At 38.1% G+C, this 17,824-nt stretch overlaps 1 protein-coding gene across 5 annotated transcripts in view; it reads right to left on the bottom strand.

Annotated features, from left to right (window-relative positions):
• The window catches only part of LOC127002117 (probable G-protein coupled receptor AH9.1), a 171,053-nt gene that overhangs the window by 114,839 nt on the left and 38,390 nt on the right, over positions 1–17,824 (bottom strand). For all 5 annotated transcript variants that reach the window (XM_050867704.1, XM_050867703.1, XM_050867699.1 and 2 more), the window contains exon 3: positions 6,066–6,102. The gene's annotated coding sequence lies outside the window, so the exon portion shown is untranslated. The remainder of the gene's footprint in view (positions 1–6,065; positions 6,103–17,824) is intronic.

Here is a 17,824-nt window from a genome sequence, read left to right as displayed (position 1 = left end):
AAAATTTGCATTTTTTCAACTTTTTTTATTTTCTCTTTTTTTTTACTTCTTTTTATCATCCTTTTCCTAGCCCATATTTTTGCTTATTTATCTATTTATTATTTATTTTTTTATTCATTATCTATCATTCTATTAATAATTTCAATGTATTTCTCTTTTCTCTTTTTCTCCTTCTATCCCCTTTTTCTAATTCGTCATTTCTTCACCCTTTTTTTCCTCATTCCTTTCCATATCGTTTCATCTTCCTTTTACTTCTTATCCCATATCATATTTATGTTTTATCTCTCTATATTTTTTTCATTTCCTTGTGCTGTTCTCGTATCAGTCTTAATATAGGCACTTCATTTAAATCGCCCTTGTTAATCCCTTCAATCCATTTAAATACCTCAATTATATCCCCACGCATTCTAAATCCTTTCTTCTATCATTTATATTTATACCTCTCTTTTCCTTTCTTCTATTATCTATATTTCTGCCTTTCAATCATTTATACTTCTGCCTTTCTATTCCTTTCTTCTACTCGTATTATCTATATTTCTGCCTTCCAATCATTTATACTTCTGTCTTTCTATTTCTTTCTTCAAGTATTTATATTTCTGCCTTTCAATCATTTATATTTCTGCCTCTCTATTCATTTATTACAGTATTTATATTTCTGCCTTTCAATCATTTATATTTCTGCCTCTCTATTCCTTTCTTCTAGTATTTATATTTCTGCCTTTCAATCATTTATATTCCTGCCTCTCTATTCCTTTCTTCTATTACATAAATATCTACCTTTCTTTCCTCACTAACAAAACATATTCCGCTTCAGTCGCTGCCGCCTCCCGAGGGCGAACGAGAATTTATACACACCGTTTCTATCTTTCAAGGATATAAACGTCAACATATTTCAGTATTTCGGCTTCGTTTTCAGTGTATCGATATTGTGGGCCTTTCTTTGTTACGAGCAGTGTGAGGTTGTGTTGGTGGGGTGTATGTTTTGCGGTGGTTGTAGTGGTGGTGGTGGTAGTAGTAGTAGTAGTAGTAGTAGTAAGCAATGGTCACATAAACAACAGCTAAATCTCTCTCTCTCTCTCTCTCTCTCTCTCTCTCTCTCTCTCTCTCTCTCTCTCTCTCTCTCTCTCTCTCTCTCTCTCTCTCTCTCTCTCTCTCTCTCTCTCTCTCTCACCCTTTTCCTTTGTCTTACTCTTTATTATCCTTGTTTTCCTTCTCCATGTTTTCTATTTATATTCCTTCTTTCTATCATTTTATTTTCCTATTTCTTTTTTTTTTGTTTCAATTCCTCTATTTTCTTTTTAGTTTTATCTTCTCTTTCCCTCTTTACTGTCTCTCTCCATCCTTATCTCAACTCGGTCTCTTTCCTCCTTTCTTCCCCTTCCCTTTCTCTCCCCCTTTACTCTCTCTCTTGTTCTTCCCTCCTTCTCTCACCTCGATTTTTCTCTCTCTATCTTTCTTTCCCTTCCTTTTTCTTCACCTTTATTGTCTCTCCTTCTCTTCCCTCCTTCTCTCACCTCGATTTCCCTCTCTCTATCTTTCTTTCCATTCCTTTTTCTTCTCCTTTACTCTCTCTCTCTTGTTCTTCCCTCCTTCGCTCACCTCGATTTCCCTCCCTCTATCTTTCTTTCCCTTCCTTTCTCTTCACATTTATTGTCTCTCCTTCTCTTCCCTCCTTCTCTCACCTCGATTTCCCTCCCTCTATCTTTCTTTCCCTTCCTTTCTCTTCACTTTTATTGTCTCTCTTTCTCTTTCCTCCTTCTCTCACCTCGATTTCCCTCCATCTACATTTCTTTCCCTTCCTTTCTCTTCTCCTTTACTGTCTCTCTCGTTCTTCCCTCCTTCTCTCACCTCTATCTCTCTCTTCCTCTCCTTCCATTTCCTTACTCTCTTGTTTTCCCATTCTTTCATATCTTCCCTTTTCAATCTCTTTTTTCCACTACCTCGTTAAAAAAAATACTTAACTTTGCCTTTCCCAAAACATGACTGCAACTTTAAATTTCGTTAGTTAGAGATTCCAGACAAAGAAAAAAAAGGATTGAATCAATTGAGTAAATGCGAATGTAGCGAGAGAGAGAGAGAGAGAGAGAGAGAGAGAGAGAAATACATAAACATCGGATCGTGTGCTGGACATAGCAATTTCCATGTGTGTGTGTGTGTGTGTGTGTGTGTGTGTGTGTGTGTGTTCGGAAGGTCAGGTGTGTTTGTCTGTCAGGTAACTCCCTAATCCTACTTTTACCTGCAAAACACCTGTCAGATTGGAAGCCAAAAAGGTATCTTCATCTGACACGGAAAACACGCCACAAACAGACCTCTCTCTCTCTCTCTCTCTCTCTCTCTCTGAAAAGCTTAAGAAATATACAAAAAAAAAACGAAAGATTAAATGGAAACATAAACACACACACACACACACACACACACACACACACACACACACACACACACACACACACACACACACACACACACACACAGGGAGGTTATTCTATATACGAGACGCAGAACGCATATCTCTCCCGCAGTCCTCCTCCTCCTCCTCCTCCTCTTCCAGACCTAGCATTTAACCATTTCCACATTCTCTCTCTCTCTCTCTCTCTCTCTCTCTCTCTCTCTCTCTCTCTCTCTCTCTCTCTCTCTCTCTCAACCACTCCACTTATTGCAAAACTCCTCCATGTCTGTCTGGTAACTTTTGCACTTTTCCTCCTCCTCCGCATCTTCCATCTCCTCCTCCTCTTCCTCCTCCTCCTCCCTCCTCCTCCTCTTTCTCCTCCTCCTCCTCCTTCTTTTAACACTTCTGAAGACTCTTTGGGTGGAATTTTTTTTTTGTATGTTGTTCTTTTCTTTTATCTTTTCCACATTGTCTTTGGTTGTTGTTGTTATTGTTTGATGCTGTTTTGTTTTTCTTTGTTTGTTTGTTGATTTGATTTGATTTATTTTCTTATTTGTTTTCTCTTTCTCGTTTTCTGATTTTGGTGGGGTTTTTTATTTGCTCTCCTCTCGTTATTCTTGTTCTTTTTTATCATTCTTATAAATCTTAAACCTCTACTTCTGTTTCTTTCCTCTTTATTTCTTATTTTCTTTACTTTTCTCCTTTTTATTCTTCTTATTCTTCCTCCTCCTCTTCTTCTTCATCTTCCTTTCTTTCTCTTTTTCCTACGTCTGCTCATTCTTTTTGTTTTTGTGTTCTATAATATTTTTCTCCATATTTTTTTTTCTTATATTCCATCCTCCTCCTCCTCCTCCTCTTTGTAGTTAAAGTAGTAGTAGAAGAAGTAGAAGTAGTAATAGCATCAGTAGTAGCAGTAGTAGTAGTAGTAGTAGCAGTAGCAGCGTCAAAATACTATTACACAACTATTATTTATGACGCTCGTGTTAAGAAAGATACATATTATTCATGGCGAAATCGATACAGGTCGTGACAGTACTGGTGGTGGTGGTGGTGGTGGTGGTGGTGATGATGCTGTACAATGAACCATTTCTTCTTCCTACCCAACATTATGTAATAGAACGACAGCAATAACAAGTCGATAGCAGCTGTGATAGTAACAATGAGGGTGGTAGTAGTAGTAGTAGCAGTAGTAGTAGTAGTAGTGGTAGTAGTAATAGTGGTAGTAGTAGTAGTAGTAGTAGTAGTAGTAGTAGTAGTAGTAGTAGTAGTAGTAGTAAAGTAGACATTCACCTGCCTTCTCTCTCTCTCTCTCTCTCTCTCTCTCTCTCTCTCTCTCTCTCTCTCTTTCTCACCTTCTCCCATCCCCCCTCCTTCCCCCTTCCTACCTATCTACCTGTATAACACACCTGAGCGGGGCGCGTCATTAATCAAAGGGGCTCCCGTGTATTCAAGAACCCACACCTTCCCTTCTACCTGTCTACATTGGCTTATTAACGCACACACCTGCCCCGCCACACCTGTTCTCCTTGCTTACCCACCACTGAGACGGATCTGAGCACAGAGGCCACGCGTTGCTAAGGTTATGCCAGTAATTTTTTCTAAAGATTTTTATATATTTTCTTTATTACTTTAGGATTTATATTTAACTGCGTATCTTTGTTTTAATTTGTTAGATTTGCATGGCGTTAGTTTGTTAGATAGATAGATAGATAGATAGATAGATAGATAGATAGATAGAGTTAGTCAGTTAAAACATTATTCACTTCTTTCTTTCTTTAGCATTATATTTCGTTCGTTCGTTCGTTCGTTAGTTAGTTAGTTAGTTAGTTAGTTGGTTAGTTAGTTGGTTAGTTAGTTAGTTAGTAAGTTAGTTAGTGGTTCAATTTACAACTATTTACTAAGTTAAAAATAATATGAACCTAACTTCTTATGCAACTCTCTCTCTCTCTCTCTCTCTCTCTCTCTCTCTCTCTCGCCGGGATGAAAATACGTGAGAATCGCACAATTACATTAGCATAAAGAATAAGGGAATGAGAAACGATCAGGGTTCATTTGACTCGAAAAACAAAAGAGGGAGAAGAAGAAAGAAGAAAGAGAAGAAGAAATAAAAGAAGAGCAAGAGCAAAGAAAAATGATAATAAAAGTTAGTGTAACAATAGAGGGAGAAAAGGCAAGAATAATGGTAATAAAAGTAATAAAAATAATAATAATAAGATGATGATAATATAAAAGAAAAAGAAGAACAAGAACAAGAAGAACAAGAAAAACAGAACAAGAAAGAAAGAAAAAAATAAAGAAAAGAAAACAAGAAAGAAGAAGAAGACAAACAGCAGAGAGAGAGAGAGAGAGAGAGAGAGAAATAGACAAACAGACAGAGAATGAGATAGAGAATAAAAGAGAGACAAAGACGAAGAAGGAGAAGAGATTGAAAATCAGCAAATTCCGTCTCTTTAATTAAAAAAAAAAAAGAGAGAGAAGTGTTGACATGAAGAACCTAATGATGATGAAGCGGAGGGAAACACGATAGGAGGAGAGGAGGAGGAGGAGGAGGAGGAGGAGGAGGAGGAGGAGGCGAGAAGAGGGTGGTGAAATGAGTAATGAGAGATGATAAAGGGGATAAGATGATGATGAACGGGAGTGAAAACAGATCCCGCCTCTTCGCAACATGTACAGCTGCTCAAAAAAGTATCTGCACACTTTTCTGAGCGATGTGTATGAGCTTGTACAGTTGCTCTAAAAAGAAAATACATACCTTCTGAACCATGTATTAGGGAAACTAGTCCATCTAAACCATGAATATCGAGTCAAAAAAGTATCTACACGAATTATGAACGATCTATAAGAAGACGGAGACTGTCACACTAAAACCTTTGCAGCTGATCATAAAAGTACCTACACACCTGAACGATATTTATGGGAATGCTTGAATTATTGAGACAATATTAGGTCACAGCAAATCAAAAGGAACAAAAATAATAAAAAAAAGACACTGGAAATTAATAACCATAAACGTAATATCCTTTCCATACATAAAGACGTGGTTTGAATTGACAACTCTGATTGATAAGCGAAAATATGGTCACACAGCAAATAATGAAAAGCAAAAATAATTCCCGCATGTCACTAAAAATTATTGAACAAGGACGTTACTCTCTACATATACATAAACAGGCGTGCCTCGCAATATCGGTAATTAATTAGGGAATATAAAGTTACGCAAGAGATAAAGAGGAGAGAAAAAACAGGCGGGTCACTAGAGGCTATTAAAGAGCAAAGCGGGGAGCAACGACATGGCGGGCTTTTTTATGCGTCTATTTTTGTTTGTCTTTGAGCTGCCTCCTTTGTTATAAAAAAAATGGTAGAGAAAGGAAAGGGCAAGTTAGGGAAGCGTTGCAGAAAGGGAAAAAGAAATGGAACAGGTAGAAAAGGGCAAGTCAGGGAGGCGTTACAGAAAGGGAAAAGGAAATAGTACAGAAAGGAAAGGGAAAGTTAGGGAGACGTTACAGAAAGGGGAAAAGAAATGGTACAGGTAGGAAAGAGCAAGTCAGGGAGGCGTTACAGAAAGGGGAAAAGAAATGGTACAGGTAGGGAAGGGCAAGTCAGGGAGGCGTTACAGGAAGGGAAAAAGGTAAAGAAGGGTTACAGAAAAAAAAGAACAAGTTACATTTAGTTTACTTACTCTTATGCGTGATGAGATGGGGCTTGACTGTATATCACTGTGGAAGAAAAGAAGAAAAATCAAGTTGTGTTAAGAACAAAATATGGACAGAATCATAAGCTTAGTCAGGTAAAGAACAACACACATTAATGAAAGTGAGTGAAAATAGAAAGACAACAGATAAACTTTCATATAACAAACAGAAGGGGAAATAAAAGATACGGTAAGAACACACACACACACACACACACACACACACACACACACACACACACAGAGCACCCCTTTAATCAAAACCACTAAATTCAACTCAAAACACGTACCACAAAATACATATCAGGCAAAACTAGCCCCCTCCCCCCTTACTACCCACCTCCCAAACCTCCCCCTCCCCAGACCCTTCTCAGAGCAGTAAACAGAACACGTATGAGACCCGTATGATTTTTATTAGTGCGGCGCTGGTGGTGGTGGTGGTGGTGGTGTTGGTGAAAATGTCATCATCAAATTATGACTTTATTTTGCGGGAGTTTGAGCGTAGAAAAATTTGACACGTGATATGTTTGTTTACCTCCACTGAGAGAGAGAGAGAGAGAGAATAAATAAGTTACCACCACAAACCACGCACCGTTGATTCTATATAAAAGGAGGAAAAAATAATGAGACTGCTCCGGAGGCTTCTAAAAACGTATGTATAGTGTGTGTGTGTGTGTGTGTGTGTATAAGCCTCATCAGGTAACAAAAGGAGACGCTGAAGTGGTAAAGAAGAAAAGGAGGTAGAAGTAGTAGTAGTAGTAGTAGTAGTAGTAGTAGTAGTAGTAGCAGTAGTAGTAGTAGGAGACGAGAACGAAGAGGCCAAGATAAACCAGTACAACAACAGCAACAACAACAACAAACACAACATCAATAACATCAATAAACTCTAAGGACCCTTACGCAACACCAGGGATGGCGTATTCGTATTTGGTATTCGTATACCATGTTTTGGTGTATTCATATTGAAATTCGAATAATTATTGATAGAAATCAAAATATTCTCATTGGTATTCGAATACAAGGGAAGAGTATTCGTTTTCTGCGAATAATCTGACGAATACTTTAAAATTTATTACTAGAAATAACAACCGTTGTTCCTTACAACTCCAGCCTCCTGGGCGGACGTGTAATGGTCGTGTATAGTACAGGTTCATGAGCTCATTTTACTGGTGCATAACATTAGAACAGAGATATACACAGTTATGTCAAGAAGGTATTTTCAATGAAAAGTATTCATGAATGTATTCATGAATACATTCAAGAAGTATTCTTATTTTTATTCGAAAATAAACCATTTCAATGTATTCGAATTCGTTGGAATTTGAAGTATTCGTAATTGTATTCAAGTACTCACCTTTCGTATTCACCTGAACCTAACAAATGAACCTACCCATGAGACCTTCAATGTAACAAAGTGTGGTCTTTTTTGTTGATTTATGCTCCAGGTTATTGGCTGACATGTGTTTGGGGATGCCCTAAACCTAACCTAACCTAACAAAACAGTTAAGCTACGTCATTACTCAGAAAAAAATATCTATGCTTCCTTACTAATGAGACTTTCTACTTAACAAGGTGACGGCTTTCTTTGTTAATTTGTGCTATAGGCTTCTGGATATCATGTGTTAGAAAATTCCATTAACCTAACCTAACCTAACCTAACCTAACAAAGCAACAAAAAAGTCACCATACGTCTTTACTCAGAAAAACTTATTTATGCTTCCTTACTAATGAGACTTTCTATATAACAAAGTGAAGGCTTTATTCGTTAATTTATGCTGTTGGTTTCTGGATACCACGTGTTTGAAAATTCCCTAAACTTAACCTAACCTAACAAAACAGCAAAAAAGTCACCATACGTCTTTACTCAGAAAAACTTGTTTATGAATCCTTACTAATGAGACTTTCTATATAACAAAGTGAAGGCTTCATTCGTTAATTTATGCTGTTGGTTTCTGGATATCATGTGTTTGAAAATTCCCTAAACTTAACCTAACCTAACCTAACCTAACAAAACAACAAAAAAGTTACCATACGTCTTTACTCAGAAAACTAATCTATGCTTCCTTACTAATGAGACTTTCTATATAACAAAGTGAAGGCTTCATTCGTTAATTTATGCTGTTGGTTTCTGGATATCACGTGTTTGAAAATTCCCTAAACTTAACCTAACCTAACCTAACAAAACAACAACAAAGTTACCATACGTCTTTACTCAGAAAACTAATCTATGCTTCCTTACTAATGAGACTTTCTACATAACAAAGTGAAGGTTTTCTTTGTTAATTTATACTATAGGTTTCTGGATTTTACGTGTTTAAAAAAATACTTAACCTAACGTGATATACACCTACCTTTCCTTCCTTCTATCTCCTTCCTTCATTCATTCATTCCCTTACGCAACAGACACCTGCCCGTCCTTCCTTTAATTTCCTTCTTTTCTTTCCTTTCGTAATAAACACCTTCCCTTTCTCCTTTCCTTCCTTACTTCCTTCTTTTCATTCATTACTTCCCTTACGCAAAAGACACACCCGCCCTTCCTTCCTTCCTTCATTCATTCATTCCTAACTTAATCCTTTCCTCTGTTTCTTCCTTCCTTTCTTTTCATTCCTTTCTTCCCTCCTTCCTTCCTTCCTCCTTTCCTTCTTCCCTTACGTAAGCCGAATATATTAGATAAAGGAACAAAGGATATGGTCCCAGAGTGTCCTTAAGTCTCTCCTGCTCTCTCTATATATCTCAAGTATCCTTCAATCTCTCTCTTTTTCTCTCCTCTCACCAACATTTTTTTCTGTCTGTCCATCTCTCTCCTCTCTCTCGTGACCCTTCCTCCTCCTCCTCCTCCTCCTCCTCCTCCTCCTCCTCCTCCTCCTCCTTTCCTCTCTTTATAAATCACTCTTCTTCTCTCTCCCTTTTATCTTATCTCTCCTCTCCCTCAAGACCATTTCCACTTTTCTTCCTTCTTCCTCCTCTTCCCTTCATCTCCTCCTATCTCATTTTTTTCTTCTTTTCTCTTTATATATGCCTTTGCACTTAAAACCTCTCCTCGTTTCCTCCTCCTCCTCCCGTCTTTCCTTCTTTCATATTTATATTTCTTCCCTCCTCCTTCCCCTCTTCCTCTATCTCCTCCTCCTCCTCCTCCTCTAATCTCATTCTGAATCATCCTCCTTCTCTCCCCACTCTCCTGACTTTCCATCACCTCCTCCTCCTCCTCCTCCTCCTCCTCCTCCTCCTTCTCTCCCCACTCTCCCGACTTTCCATCACCTCCTCCTCCTCCTCCTCTTCCTCCTCCTCCTCCTCTCCAAGATAAACGAAGATAAACAGAACGCAGCGAAGTCATAGCTCAAGGTCGCTGCCTCGTTCCGTTTTCTTTCATGGGTAAACTTTAATAACCTTCCGACGTGTGTGTGTGTGTGTGTGTGTGTGTGTGTGTGTGTGTGGTAATGTGGTTATGCTCGCCTGGAAAGTGTTTGTGTACGTGCGTGTGTGCGTGTGTGTTTCTCGTTTGTATTTAGCCGGAGGAAAGCGAAAAGAAAACGGAGACGCTGCAGGAGGAATATTAGGGAAGGAGCGAGTAAGAGAAAATGGGAAATAAATAACCCTGCAAGAACTGATAATAATAATAATAAGAAGAAGAACAATGAAAATAAGAAAAAAAAGAAAGAAAAAGAGAAAGAAGAAAAAAGAAGTAAACAGAAAAAGAAAGAAAGAAAAAGAATGAAAACTGTAGGGAAGGAAAATTCAAAAAAACGAATTAAAACAAAAAAATACTAAACTAATAAATAATTGTAGATAAAAAAAACGCAAAAAACAGAACGAAAACTACACCGAAGAACTTAAAAGGCGAAACAAAATAAAGAAAAAAAATTAAAAGAAGAACAATAAATAATAAAAAAGATAATAAGAAGAAAACTAGAAAAAAAGAAAACAAACACAAAAACGAATAAAATAATGAAAAAAGAACAAAGAAAAACTAGAACAAAGAAAAACTAGAAAACGACACAAAAAATGGAAAAAACAATGAAGAGAATCCAAAATATAAAGAAAAAAAACAATACGAGAGAGAGAGAGAGCAGTTAGCAACAAGAGCCACGTGATTAGAGGGAGAGAGAGGCGAGAGAATGAAAGACCCAGAAAAGGAAAGACAAACAAAAACAGAAAAAACAAAAGGAAAGGAGGGGAAGGAATTGACCCAAGCTGACCCTCTGACCCCTCGTGACCACTCCTCCCCAAGGCCAAGGTCAGATAGGCAATAAGGGCAGCAGAGGTCACGTTGGTCAATATTACAGTGTTGTTTTGGGGCTCAGGGAGAGGTGATAGGGGACTCAATCAGGGGTCTATATTTGGATAGGTATCTCTCTCTCTCTCTCTCTCTCTCTCTCTCTCTCTCTCTCGTGACCAATGTTTGCGGAAAGTGTCAATCACCTTCTTTCCCTCCCTTTTTTTTTTTGTTCTTCTTGTTCTTTTCTTCTTCTCCTTCATTTTCTTCTATTTTTACTCCCTCCTCCACCTCCTACACATTATCTTCCCCGCCTTTCTTTTTCTTTTCTTTTTTTAATTTTATTCCCTCCACCTCCTCCATTTCGTCATCATCTTTTACCTTCTTTTATTATTTTTCTTATTTCTATTTCCTCCACTTCTTCCTACTCATCACCTTCATCATCATTCACTTGCTTCCCTCCTTCATTCTTTTTTATTTCTCCTCCATCCACTTTCTCCTTCACATTCTCACCTTTCATCTTTTCCTTTTTCTTTTTTACATTTGCTCCACTTTTCCTTTCTCCCAATCATCTTTCTTCTTCTTTTTCTTATTTTCTTTTCTCTCTCTCGTGACCTCCAATTAAAAAAAAAAAATCCCTTGCCAGACCGTTCCCTTCAGGTCCGTTCCAACAATATCACTGAACCAGGCGCCATTCCCTATATACGGCCTTTCTATGAACCCTTTTTACGGGTCAATGACTACATCCAACGGTTTAATTTTCCCTGTTAGTCTGGTGCAGAAAGGCCAGGAATAGAAGTGATAGGAGGAGGGGGCAATGTTGTGTGGAATCCAACAAAGGCGAAAAGAATGTAGAAGTTGCCGTTGTTTTTTGAGTTGGTAATACTTGACTTCATTTCTAATTAAGAGGGATACCCGAAATTGACCTCTCTTTTGGCTACTCTTTACTTTTTACTTTTGTGGAAGCGGCGAGTAGCGGGCTTTTTTTTTTTTGTACTCTTTTTGTTGCCCTTGAGCCGCATTCTCTGATGTAAAAAGAAAATACAGTAGAGGAAGCAGCTCAATGGTAAAAATAAATATAAAAAAAGCCAGCTAGCACTGCTCCTAAAAAGAAAGTCGGGTGCCCCAAAAAGAGGTCAATTTCGTTTTCTTCCACTAACAAGAACTAAATCGGTGTTATGAGTGAAAATGCATTGAAAATAAGGAGTCTGAGTATTTGTAATCGTGTTGCATTCCAAAAAATTATCATTATTTGAACAGGGACACGTCAACTTTCACTTTCTTTCACCTCCATTTTCTTCCACTAACAAGAATCATTTGGTGTTATAAGTGAAATGCAGTAAAATAAAGCACTCAGAATAGTTGTAATTATGTTGCATTCCAAAAATTATTATTTTGTTAAAGTAAAGGGGATGTAAACTTTCACTTTCTTTCACATTTATTTCCTTCCACCAATAAGAATAAAATAATGTTGAGTGAAATGCAGTGAAAATGAACGGTCTGAGTATTTGTAATTATGTTGCATTCAAAAATTATCAAGCAAAGTGCCCAAACAATCAATTCAATGTTATGAGTGAAATGCCGTGAAGACGATCAGTGTAAGTAATTATAATCATGTTGCATTCAAAAATTATCATGCAAAGTGCCCAAACAATCAATTTACTGTTATGAGTGAAATGCTGTTAAGACGATCAGTGTAAGTAATTATAATCATGTTGCATTCAAAAATTATCAAGCAAAGTCCCCAAACAATCAATTCAATGTTATATTATAATCATATTGCATTCAAAAATTATCATGCAAAGTGCCCAAACAATCAATTCAATGTTCTGAGTGCAATGATGTAAAAACGACCAGCTTGAGTATTCATAACCGTGTTGCTTTTAAAAAATCATCGTGCAAAGTCCCACAATGTGTAAGGCGTTTGGTATTTTTAAGCACGGCGCTCGAGTCACACGTCGTCAGGGTGTGAAGTGGCGCAGATAACGACTATTGATCCTGAGAGCGAAGTGCAGCATGTTAGGTAAGAATTCGGGCCATAGTGTGTTACAGGGACCATAAGAATATAACGGGAAAGTAAAAGGTGTTACAAAGATGTGATTTTTACACTAAACTTCTCAAGGGCAAAAAAAAAATAAGGAAACAATGAAAAAAAAGCCCACAAATCACTGCTTCTATAAAAAGAGTTAAGAGGAGTGGCCAAAAGAGAGGTCAATTTCGGGAGATGTGTCCTGATAAGCTCCCCTTGAAAGTGTAAGGCTTTTTTTTTTTTACAACAAAGGAGACAGCTCAAGGGCACAAAAAAAAAAGGAAACAATAATAAAAAAAAAAGCCCGCTACTCACTGCTCCTAAAAAGAATCCAAAGAGGTGGCCGAAAGAGGGTTCAATTTCGGGAGGATACGTTTTAAAACCAAGTGTTCCAAGTTATAGAGATTCCAGATGCAAAGTGACGATTAAAAATAAGAATACGATTAGGAATTAGGAATGCGAAATGGACTTGGGTAATATTTGCTAACTGTTAGAAAGACTTTAAAGCGCCTAATGTTTAAAAAGCCAAAGTGTTTCAAATTATGAGATACCGGATGGGAGGTGACGACTAGGAATGAGTCAATATATTTTTTTTACAACAAAGGAGGCGGTTCAAGGGCAACAAAAAGGGTGTAGAAAAAAAAAAGCCCGCTACTCACCGCTCCCACAACAGACAAAAGTAAAGAATGTCCAAAAGGGAGGTCAATTTCGGGTGGAGAATGAATACCAAACGTTATTAGTGAGGATTGAAAATAAGATATAATGAATACGAAATGCAATTAGGTAGTAAAAGGAACATAGAGAGATATAAGGCGTATAATGTTTTAAACCTAATGTGTTCCGAGTCTTTAATATTCCAGATGTAAAGTGACAATTAAGAATATGATAATGAATACGAAATGAACTTAGATGGAGCTAACGTGTATTTTTCAGTGATCACGAATACTTTTTCTTTTTAATCAAGGGAATAGTACGAAGAGGAAGTGGGTTAGTGGTGAAGGTACATACAGGTGGGGAATAGGAAAGAGAGTAGGAGTGTACAGTTGTATGGTACAGGTTCGTTAGTTGTTCTGGTGTAGTTATTGTTTATCGGGGATCACGAGGACATGCTAACCACTCTGCGCCCTTCCCATCCTTCCATTCTTCCCCTCTCCTCCCCTCCCTCAACCCTCCCTGTCCTCCCCTTCTATCTTCTAAACCTTTCCACCTTTCCAGACTTGCTAACCACTCTGCGCCCTTCCCATCCTTCCATTCTTCCCCTCTCCTCCCCTCCCTCAGCCCTCCCTGTCCTCCCCTTCTATCTTCTAAACCTTTCCACCTTCTCCCCTACTTCTTTGTGAATACGTGATAATGAATACGAAATGAACTTAAATGGAGCTAATAACAACCTAGATAGTGTTTAGACTCAATATGTATTTTTCAGTGATCACGAAGACTTGCTAACCACTCTACTCCCTTCCTATCCTTCCATTCTTCCCCTCTCCTCCCCTCACTCAACCCTTCCTATCCTCCCCTTCTATCTTCTAAACCCCTCCACCTCCTTCCCTTCTTTGTTCCGCCCTCCGCCCTCCTTTCTTTCTCCACTTAAAAATCCAATACTTCAACCCTAGCGTCCACCCCATCCACATAGTCCTACACACTCCAACCCTCTTATCTTTCCCTCTTTCTCTCTCTCTTCCACTCTTCCTAAGTCTTCCATCTCCTAATCCTTGACTTCTAAAACTTTCCATCACCACCATTCTCTTCTTCCTCCCTCCCTCTTTCTCCTCTCCTCTTCTACCTCCTCCTCCTCACCCTCCCACACACCACCATCCTCAACACCACATAGATACGTCCTCCACCACCTCCACCTCCACCACCACCACGGCGTCAACCCAAGCCGGCCAGAGATCTATTTTCAAACACGCCTACCCTTGGATTTATTGTATGTTTTCCGTTATCTTTGTATGTGTGTGTGTGTGTGTGTGTGTGTGTGTGTGTGTGTGTGTGTGTGTGTTGAGGCGCCACTGTCAGTCTCTTTATCTCTGTTTTTTTGCGTCTCTCTGTCTCTGTCTGTGTCTGTCTATGGTTGTTTGTTTTGTTTGTTTATTTGTTTGTCTGGGTGTGTCTGTGGAAGTGTTTCTATGTTTGTCTGTTCTTGTTTTTGTTTGTGTCTGTCTGTGTTTCTCTCTCTCTCTCTCTCTCTCTCTCTCTCTCTCTCTCTCTCTCTCTCTCTCTCTCTCTCTCTCTCTTGCACGTGTCCAATGTTTTCTTCTTTCTATTCTTGTTTTTCTTCTTGTTTTCCTTCTTTTTCTTCATTTTCTTCTATATCTGCTCCTACATTCAACAACAACAACAACAACAACAAACAAGGTACAAACATTTTTTTCTCTATCTTTTTCCTTCTCATTCTTTTCTTTTTCTTTTTTCCTCGCAGTTATTCTCTCTTTTATCTCAATCCCTCATCTTCCCTTTACCTAAATTTCGCCTTTATCGCTTCTTCTTGTCCTTCTCCTTTCATTCCCATATAGGAGAGGTGGGAAGAAGAAGAAGAAGAAGAAGAAGACGGAAGAAGAACAAGAACAAGAACAAAAACAAGAAGAACAAGAACAAGAAGAACAAGAACAAAAACAAGAACAAGAACAAGTACACGAAAAAAGAAGAGAAAATGAACAGCAACAAAAACAACAACAAAAACAAAAAGAAGAACAGGAACAACGAGAACAAGAATAACAAGAACAAAGAACAAAAGAGAGGACAAAAAGAACGAAATAAAATCACGAAACAGATAATAAAGGAGAAAAAGGAGAAAAAGAAAACATAATAAAAACATTCACCCTCACTCCAACCTTCCCTTCCCATTTTCTCCTCTCCCATCCAATTCTTTCTCTCTCTCGGTAGTGTTTGTGCGCCTGTCGAACTTATCACGGAGCGGCAAGGTTGACATAGGCTTCGGCGTGGGAGCTTTCGTGTTTTGCTTCCTTACACGATTGGATAGGAAAGCAAGCGAGTGAGATTGACAGATAGACAGAGAGATAGATAGATAGATAAATATAGATAGATAGAAAGGTAGATAGAGTTACTACAGACAGTTTTTCACATATAAGCATTCTTTCATCACCTACTACTACTACTACTACTACTACTACTACTACTACCACCACCACCACCACCGCTGCTACTACTACTACTATTATGAAGGAAGGAAGGGAAAAAGAGAGGAAGGAAGGAAGGAAGGAAGGAAGGAAGGAAATATGGAAGGAAGAAAGGATGAAAGAAAAGGAAGGAAAGAAAGGTCATAATAAAAGAAAGAAGAATGGATGAATAAATAAATGAAAACAGATTAAAGGAAAAAAAAGGAAGAGAAAATTAGCTAGTACCATAAAACTACTACTACTACTACTACTACTACTACTACTACTACTACTACTACCACTACTACGCATCCCTCTGGCTTTCAACACAACAGCTGAGATAACTAGAACGTGAGGATATGATGAAATTGATGTATCGAAGGGTCGGTCTGATATAAGGACCTTCTCTGTCTGTCTTTCTGTGTATCTCTCTGCCTCAGTCTTTGTACTCTTGGGTGGATCGAGAGAGAAAGGGAAATGTATAGAAAACGGGAAGGGGTTTGGATTGAGAGGTGTGAATGAGGGAAAAGTTAGTAAATAATGAAGAAATTATGAATGAGTGTTTGAAAGAAGGAAAGGAATAGTGGAAGGGAGGAAGGAAGGTAGGATGAAAGGAAGGAAGGATAAATGGAAGAAGGAAAAAATAATGATGATATAATAGAGAAAGAAGGAATAGACGAATTGAATGATTGAGTTGTGAAATAATAAAGAAAGTAAGAATGAATGTATGAAGGAAGAAATGAAGGAATGGGAGAAAGGAAGAAGGGAAGAGGAAAAGAAAGAAGAAAGGAAGAAGGGAAGAAAGAAGGAAAGAAAGAAAGGAAGAACATAATATAAGAAAGAAGGAAGAAATAGATGAATGAATAAATGACAAATAAAAAAAAGTAAAAAGGAAGGAAGAGAAAACTAGATTGCATGATAGAAAGAAAGAAAACAAGAAAGAAAGAAAGAAAGAAAGAAAGAAAAGAGAAAGAACTGATAAAGATAAACAAACCTAAAAGAAAACAGACAAAAAACAAAGACAGAAAAAAACAAAACCAATAATGAGAAAAGAAAAGAAAACATTTGAACCCAAGACGTTAATATAGAGGTTATAAAAACAGGAGGAGGAGGAGGAGGAGGAGGAGGAGGAGGAGGAGGAGGTAGCCATAAACGCTTAGTGGTGGCGTGAGGAGGGTGAGATGTAACTTGAGAAGAGGAAGAGGAGGAGGAGGAGGAGGAGGAGGAGGAGGAGGAGGAGAAGCAAGGTCGCACTAAATGTTTTACCAAAAGAAGCGAAGATAAAATAAACATAAAACTTATCAACCTTTTTATCATTTATTTCTTCTTCTCTTCTTCCTCCTCTTCTTATCTTTCTTCTTCTCTCACTTCGTTTTCCTCTCCCTCCCTCCTTCTTTTCTTTCTATTTCATCCTAACATATTTTTTCCTCTTACTTTTCCAAATCTATTCTACTTCCTCCTACTTTTCTCCTTCTAATCTCTTCCTCTTCTTCTTATTGTTTCTTTCTCTCCTAATCTCTTCAACTCCCTCTTCCTTTTCCCCTCTTCATCTTTTCCTCTTCCTCTGACTTCGTTTCTTCCTCTTCCACTATCTTCTTTCTCCTCCTCTTATTGTCTCCCTTCTCTTTTTCTTCTTTCACTTCTTATTCCTCCACTTTTTCCTCCTCCTCTTATATTCATCATCGATTTTACACTCTATTTCTTCCTCCTCTTCCTCTTCCTCGTCCTTCTAATTTGATCTATTATTATCTGCTTTGTTCACTTCTTTTATGATCTCTCCTCCGTCAATTCTTATTCCTCCTCCTCCTCCTCCTCCTTTGCAGACGACACAAAAATAGCCAGCAGAGTCACTACGACAACGGATAAAGAACACTTCCAAGCTGATGTCGAACGTTTAAGCAGTTGGGCACGAACATGCCAAATGGATTTCAACATTGAAAAGTGCAAGGTTATGCATATCGGAGTCAACAACGATCGTATTCATTATCAAATTAACGGAGTGCGACTTTCTGAAGCCAGCAAAGAAAAAGATCTTGGAGTAATAATTTCGAACGATCTTAAACCGAGTCAACATTGCACAGAAGTAGTAGAAACTGCCAACAAACTGATCGGATTTATTGGTCGTACATTTGAACATAAATCAGAAAAAGTAATATCGACACTGTACAATTCGTTAGTTCGCCCACATCTTGAGTATTGCGTTCAGTTTTGGTCTCCCTATTACAGAAAAGATATAGATAAACTCGAGAGGGTGCAGCGTCGAGCTGCTAAAAGATCCCCAGACTGCGAAACAAACCGTACGAAGACAGACTTAAAGAACTGAACTTATTCAGCTTATCAAAGCGCAGGCTAAGAGGTGACCTTATAGATGATTTTACAGTCTCTCAATCAA

Source organism: Eriocheir sinensis, chromosome 22 (genome assembly GCF_024679095.1).
Source record: "Eriocheir sinensis breed Jianghai 21 chromosome 22, ASM2467909v1, whole genome shotgun sequence".
NCBI classification, from domain to species: Eukaryota; Metazoa; Arthropoda; class Malacostraca; order Decapoda; family Varunidae; genus Eriocheir; species Eriocheir sinensis.
The sequence above is the reverse complement of the archived record's forward strand: the minus strand, read 5'-3'. Positions and strand labels throughout refer to the sequence as shown.